The sequence below is a fragment of the Triticum urartu genome, chromosome 3 (assembly GCF_003073215.2).
Source record: "Triticum urartu cultivar G1812 chromosome 3, Tu2.1, whole genome shotgun sequence".
Lineage (NCBI taxonomy): Eukaryota > Viridiplantae > Streptophyta > Magnoliopsida > Poales > Poaceae > Triticum > Triticum urartu.
This window is the reverse complement of record NC_053024.1, coordinates 456293939-456300971: the sequence shown is the minus strand read 5'-3', so window position 1 is coordinate 456300971 and position 7033 is coordinate 456293939.

Below are 7033 nucleotides of genomic sequence, written 5' to 3'. Positions count from 1 at the left end.
TGGACTCGTTCTTCTTCCTTGCGGGATTTCAGGCAAGATGACCATACCCTCGAAATCACTTCTATCTTTGCTTGCTAGTTGCTCGCTCTTTTGCTATGCCTATGCTGCGATACCTACCACTTGCTTATCATGCCTCCCATATTGTTAAACCAAGCCGCTAACCACCTTGTCCTAGCAAACCGTTGTTTGGCTATGTTACCGCTTTGCTCAGCCCCTCTTATAGCGTTGTTAGTTGCAGGTGAAGATTGGAGCTTGTTCCATGTTTGGAACATGGATTTTTGGTTGGGATATCACAATATCTCTTATTTAATTAATGCATCTATGTACTTGGTAAAGGGTGGAAGGCTCGGCCTTATGCCTGGTGTTTTGTTCCACTCTTGCCGCCCTAGTTTCCGTCATATCGGTGTTATGTTCCCGGATTTTGCGTTCCTTACGCGGTTGGGTTATAATGGGAACCCCTTGACAGTTCGCCTTGAATAAAACTCCTCCAGCAAGGCCCAACATTGGTTTTACCATTAGCCACCTAGCCTTTTTTTCCCTTGGGAGTCGCGCATCCCGAGGGTCATCTTTATTTTAACCCCCCCGGGCCAGTGCTTCTCTAAGTGTTGGTCCAACTGAGCGATGTCCGGAGCTACCAGGGGCAACTCTGGGCTGGCCCACCCGACATCTGGCTCATCCGGTGTGCCCTGAGAACGAGATATGTGCAGCTCCTATCGGGATTTGCCGGCACATCTGGGTGGCTTTGCTGGTCTTGTTTTACCATTGTCGAAATGTCTTGTAACCGGGATTCCGAGTCTGATCGGGCCTTCCCGCTAGAAGGAATATCCTTCGTTGACTGTGAGAGCTTGTGATGGGCTAAGTTGGGACACCCCTGCAGGGATTTGAACTTTCGAAAGCCGTGCCCGTGGTTATGGGCAGATGGGAATTTGTTAATGTCTAGTTGTAGAAAACTTAAAGTTTATCTTAATTAAAACGCATCAACCGCGTGTGTAACCGTGATGGTCTCTTTCCGGCGGAGTCCGGGAAGTGAACACGGTGTTGGAGTAATGCTTGACGTAGGTTGTTCTAGGATCACTTCTTGATCATAGTTGTTCGACTGTGCTTTGCCTTCTCTTCTCGCTCTCTTTTGCGAATATGTTAGCCACCATATATGCTAGTCGCTTGCTGCAGCTCCACCTCATACCTTTTACCTTACCCATAAGATTAAATAGTTTTGATCACGAGGGTGTGAGATTGCTGAGTCCCCGTGACTCACAGATACTTCCAAAACCAGTTTGCAGGTGCCGATGTTACCAAGCAGGTGACGCAACTGAGCTCCGAAGGAGCTCGATGAAGACTTTGTCCGTTGTGTTGTTTCGTTCCAGTTGATCAGTAGTGGAGCCCAGTTGGGACGATCGGGGATCTGTGTAGCATTTGGGGTAGTCTTCTTTCATTTTGGTTCCGTAGTCGGACCTTGATTGTATCTGGATGATGTAATGCTTTATTCATGTATTGTGTGAAGTGGCGGTTGTAAGCCAACTATGTATCTTTTCCCTTATGTATTACATGAGTTGTGTGAAGATTACCTCACTTGCGACATTGCTTTCAATGTGGTTATGCCCCTAAGTCGTGCTTCGACACGTGGGAGATATAGCCGCATCGAGGGCGTTACACCCTAGCTCCTTCCCTGTATACATATATGTCGTGACTCTTTGCATAGCTCCCTAATGTATAATCGTTCTCGATTTCGCACATTGTTCTCTGCACCAACTATTCTAGATCTCTCATGAAGTCCCCATCACACACACGATGACTCGCTTCCCTTGCGTCTCCGTTCATAGGCCAATTTCGGACAACTTCAACATTGTCTCCCTTTCTATACGCCATTTATGGACACAAACGACCCCTCTCGCCCCCTCTCTTCCTCTCTCTCTCTCCATCGCTAGCTCTCTCTTTATCTCGCTCTCACACCCCTCTCCCACACACACACTCGATGTCTCTTCCAAATAGTCTGCTCCCCGCGCCCGCACCCGTGCTATCTCGCTACTACACATGTCACACCATTCCCCCGTCCCTTATACTAGGTTTACGTCATCAGTGGTCTCTCTACTCCACATACACTCTCTCCCTCTCACACACAAACACATGCACAAACACACACAGACACGCACAAACACCCATTTATCTGGATCCTCATCTCTCCTCATGTCCGCATGTGTATCTCACACACTCACTCTCTAATTATGTATATGTGTCTCCATGTTACACAACACAAAGCCCCATGTACATGTCTCTCTCTATCCTCCACACACATAGACACAAAGAATCTGTTATCATTGCCTCAGTCTCTAACATATCACACACGCACACTGTCTCTCTCTCTCTCTCTCTCTCTCTCTCGCAAACATGCTCAACAACATATCACACACGCACACTATCTCTCTCTCTCTCTCTCTCTCTCGCAAACACGCTCAACAAGGGTTTCTCCGTGAATAACTTATTACCGTCTATTCATCAACAGTCGTGGCAGTACGGCAAACACGAGACGTGATAAAGAATAAATGTACACGTGCTTAGACCACCTAGTATGACTACTAGGACTAGAGCAAGCCAAAAAGCGCGCAGCCGTCACCCCCTCCTTGTCGGCGACGGGAAAATCTTTGTTTTACACAGTCGAGAAGTCATTGTGCTAAGGCCCCACATGCCGAGGCATTGAATAGAATGTAGATGCTAGTTTACGGAATCAAGTATCGATAATACGTTTGTATCTCCATACATATATTTCTTCTCTTATAAAAAACCGAGTTGGTGATGATGGTACGTGTGCCATCTTGCAATATAGACCGTCCGATCTATATCTGACGACTGGAAATTAAACTAAAAGATACCCGCACCCCTCTCCACATTTGCAGACAAGGCCTTCCCTCGTTCATCCTTATCTCCAACAAACCTCATTGTTGAGCAATTAAGAAAGGAAGCCTCTGAAACAAACTGGCCTGGTGGCTGCTGCTGGCGTCGTCAATCCCCATGCATCCGCTTAGTCCGACCACCAACCACCACCACACCCCACTCCTCTTCACCTTATCTCATATTTCTCGAGATATCATTAGTTTTTACACATGGGATTACTCCCGCAAGGGTCAATCACAACAAGTGTTTTATAAAAAAATGCATCTTGATGTTCTGTGCAATGCACGGATCTTGCTAGTACTCCTACACAAGACTAAGTTGGTGATGCTGGTGTGTCTGCCATCCGTCGTTTCTGACCATTAGATCTACATCTAATGATTGTGAGGTAAGTTGTTGCCTTTTCTCACCAACATCCCACTTGTCTACCAATTTGCAGAAAACCCATAATTAGTATCTTAAAACCAGCCACATCCCTCCCTGACCTCACCAAAACAGCCCAAGGAATATATTCTAATTGAAACATAATATATCTCTAGTGACATATGTATATCAAAATTAGAGTGTTTTGTACCAAGTTTGTGAATAAATATTATTCTAATTATGATTCGTTGCAATGGACATGAACATTGCTAGTATTTCCAACCATGCATTTTTCCTAGTATTCCATAGTTTCGAGTTTTCCATCAAGATATTAGTCACTCATGGTTGATATTTACTTTCAATCATGTACACATATGCACTATGTAACTAGCCTTGCTTATTGGCTTCCAAAGCTTAACTTTCACTCCTACTTACAATATGTAGAGTATTTAACAAAAAACTGCCACTTTCAACCAGCCCTAGGAAGAATCTATTGTACAAAAAATAGCAAAAACATACCCAAAATTTCTTAATCCATGCCAAAAACTACCTAGTACTCCTACCGATTAGGTTCGTTTAAACCCATTTATGACAGGGTTGGCCCGCACGTCCGTGCTGACAAGGCAGCTTAAACCAACACATTTTTTTGACCGTTGACACGAGGGACCCACATCTGACCTTCTATCCTGTTATTCCCCCTCAAATCATTATTTTTCCTGAACATTACTTCAAACAGTACTGATGCGTGTTCGTCGGTGGCGCCGGTGATGGGCGAGTTGGCCGCCGCTCCGCCGGACGGGCCGGACGCCGCGCTGGCCTCCGCACGGGTTGGCAGGCTGGCCCGAGCGTGACTCACGAGCGAGCAAGCCACCGCGCTGGCCTTCGCTTGAGCTAGATGTCTGGCCTTAGCGCGGCGCACGCGAGCAAGCCACCACGCTGTCGTGCCAATCTAGCTAGCAAACCTTGCAGACAAGCAGCTGGATGGAGCTATCTTGGCTAGCTAGCGGCGGCGAGCACCAGACGAAGCTGGCATCCGGGCTGCCGTAACATGGGCTCCGCACCGCCGGCGGTTTTGACCTTGCCTTCTGCCAGCGGCGGTAGCTGCGTCCCATGGCCGAGGATGACTAGGTGGACGGGCCGGAGGTAGGAGGTCACTCGAGGATTTTTGTTGGTAAGAGCATGTACAATGGTTGATAAGGTAGTCTTATCTTAAGTCTGCCACGTATGCAAGTGGTAGTAGTTTCTTGGCATTTTAGTGGTTTCTTGCATTATTAGAGCAAGTACAATAGAGCTGAGTCAGCAGGCTATAAGAAATAAACTAGTATATTTCTGCTTAGTTGGAGGAAAGAGAAGAGGAGAGAGAAGGTAAGCGGGCTCTTCGTGAAGAGCCAGCTCTAGCACGTGCTCCTAGGCACTTTGTGAGAATGAGAAGTGGACCACATAATAAAAAAGTAGTACACTCTTTTGATCTATTATTGTACATATTGGCTATAAGATGGGCTGTAGATGACATGGCACTGGCTTATAGCCAGCAGCTGGCTATACTATTAACCATGCTCTTAGGGGTTTCTTGTAAGGGACAATGTACATACTACTAGCGACAAAAGATGATTCTAGGTTGCGTTGTACTCCAACGAGTACTACTAGTGGTCGCGGGAGTGTATACCTCGTTTTGTGGGTTCGATCTCGGCCGAACGCACGTCGGTCTTTTTTTAAAAATAGTACTACCACACTTCGCTGCGAGCCAATATTTTACACGGGTAGTTTGAGTTTTGAAGTCAAACGGACGTGCGGCCCCACAATCTGGGTGCACTGGACAGCCTAGCCACGTGAACGGGTTTTCCTTCCCAGCATCCCGTGGCTCGCGTGCTCGCCCTAGCCGCACCTCGCTTGGCAGTTCCTCATCAGCTAGTAGCATATTTAAACTAGCGCCTCCCAATTAAGTCTGAGGAGCTAGAAAAGCCTGGCGGGGTATTGGGAACTGTGCAATATGGCTCTGTACGTAAAGTGCTCTACTATTACTCTGTAGCTTGTGGCATTGCACGCATGGACTTCACTCCATTATCGGCTCTACTATAAAAGAATTTCCTCTTGACGTGTTTTTTTGAAACGGAGGCAAAAGCTTTGCTTCATCTCATTCATAAAGAAGGAACTACTAACAAAGTTCGACGAGATCCATTACACCTCCCCAAATGGAAGCGAAAAGCCTAGTCTCGTTGTATCAAATAACTCAAATGTTCTGCCCCCGCAGTAAGCGTCGCTGATAAACAGGCTGCTAGTGTGTGCGTGAGAGGAGCGGCTGAGTAGGCCAGCTACATGAGAGGAGCGCCTGAATAGAGCACCGAGAGTACCCACTAGGCCACTATGCAGGTGTACTTCCCCTACATTGATAGTACAACGATGGTTCTAGAGAACAGTAGTACCCTCCACTTCCAACTATAGCTCCTTGGCCATGAGATTCAAGAGTTCAAAACTGGTGCACTATACCAGACTAGACTAGAAGTACAGTACATCACACTACTAGTTGAGAAAAGTAGTACTAGTACTGCTACAGTACGAGTACGTACTCCTCCGTCACATAATCTAAGACGTTTTTTGACACTAGTTGGCGTGTACAAAAAATGGCAAAAACATACCCAAAATTTCTTAATCCACGCCAAAAACTACTACCTAGTGCCAAAAATTTCTTACTAGTACTATTATTTACAGTATAATGCAATCCCATAACGTTCCATAATGCTAGTACTAGTAGTAAATAATAGCCTCACCCCTTCGTTGAGGAACGATCTATAGTTGGAAGGGACGAGGCCTTGCGGTTACTACGCTCTTATCTCCTCCTCGCCAGTTCCCCTCCCCCCGAAGAGAAGGCAGTTCGTCAATGCTCCCATGGATTCGCTAGGCAGTTCTCCTCCTCGTCGGGGCTGGGAGACCTTGGACGACGATCCTCTGCGTGAAATCGCACGCCGCTCCGACGTCCTCACCGCCGCAAGACTCGGTGCTTCCTGCACCAACTTTTTCAAGACACTGCTTAAACAGGCTTGGGAAAAGGCCATGCTTGTTGGTCTTTCATGCGTCCTCGAGGAGAAGGTTGTTCTATGGGACAATCCTTCGAATAGTCCATCGCTCCCTGGCCATGGTTGCACGTTGACTCCGCTAGAGTTGCCGGCGTTGAGAGGTAGTCGGATTTTGTCCGATGAGCAGGTTAGTAATGGAGTTTGATCATGTAGTACTTAGTTATTCCATTTCCATCCCGTAATTTCTCCGCTGCCCACCGTCTTATATATAGGTCTGGGTCGGTGCCAACGAAGATTGGCTTGCATACCTTCGGCCGGATACCACCATCATTTTGCACAACATCCAGAGCAGTGCGGCCGTTCCGGTAGACCCCTTCTCCACCATTGGGATCGGCCTTCCGGACTGGCTGGGCTTGAATACGTATGATGATGCCTACATGAGATTGAATAAGATAGCAATTGCGGACCCGCCGACAAAGCGACGCGGCTATGACGATTACTATCTCATCGCGGTGTTCGACATAAGGATTGCCATCAATGCAAGAGGCAGTAACGGCAGAGGCTGGCGCATGTTGGCGGCGGCAGATTTGTACCCCTACACGTTCGAAGACACCGCGCGCCATCTAGGCCGCATCTTCGTGGTGACAAGCCAGGGGACTTGTTTCATCTGGTTGCCATCCTACGGTACGGGAGATTACAAACGGAATGCACAAACCATCATTTGCATCCCTAACGGTACTCCATTATTTTGCAGGGACCAGTCATCCCCC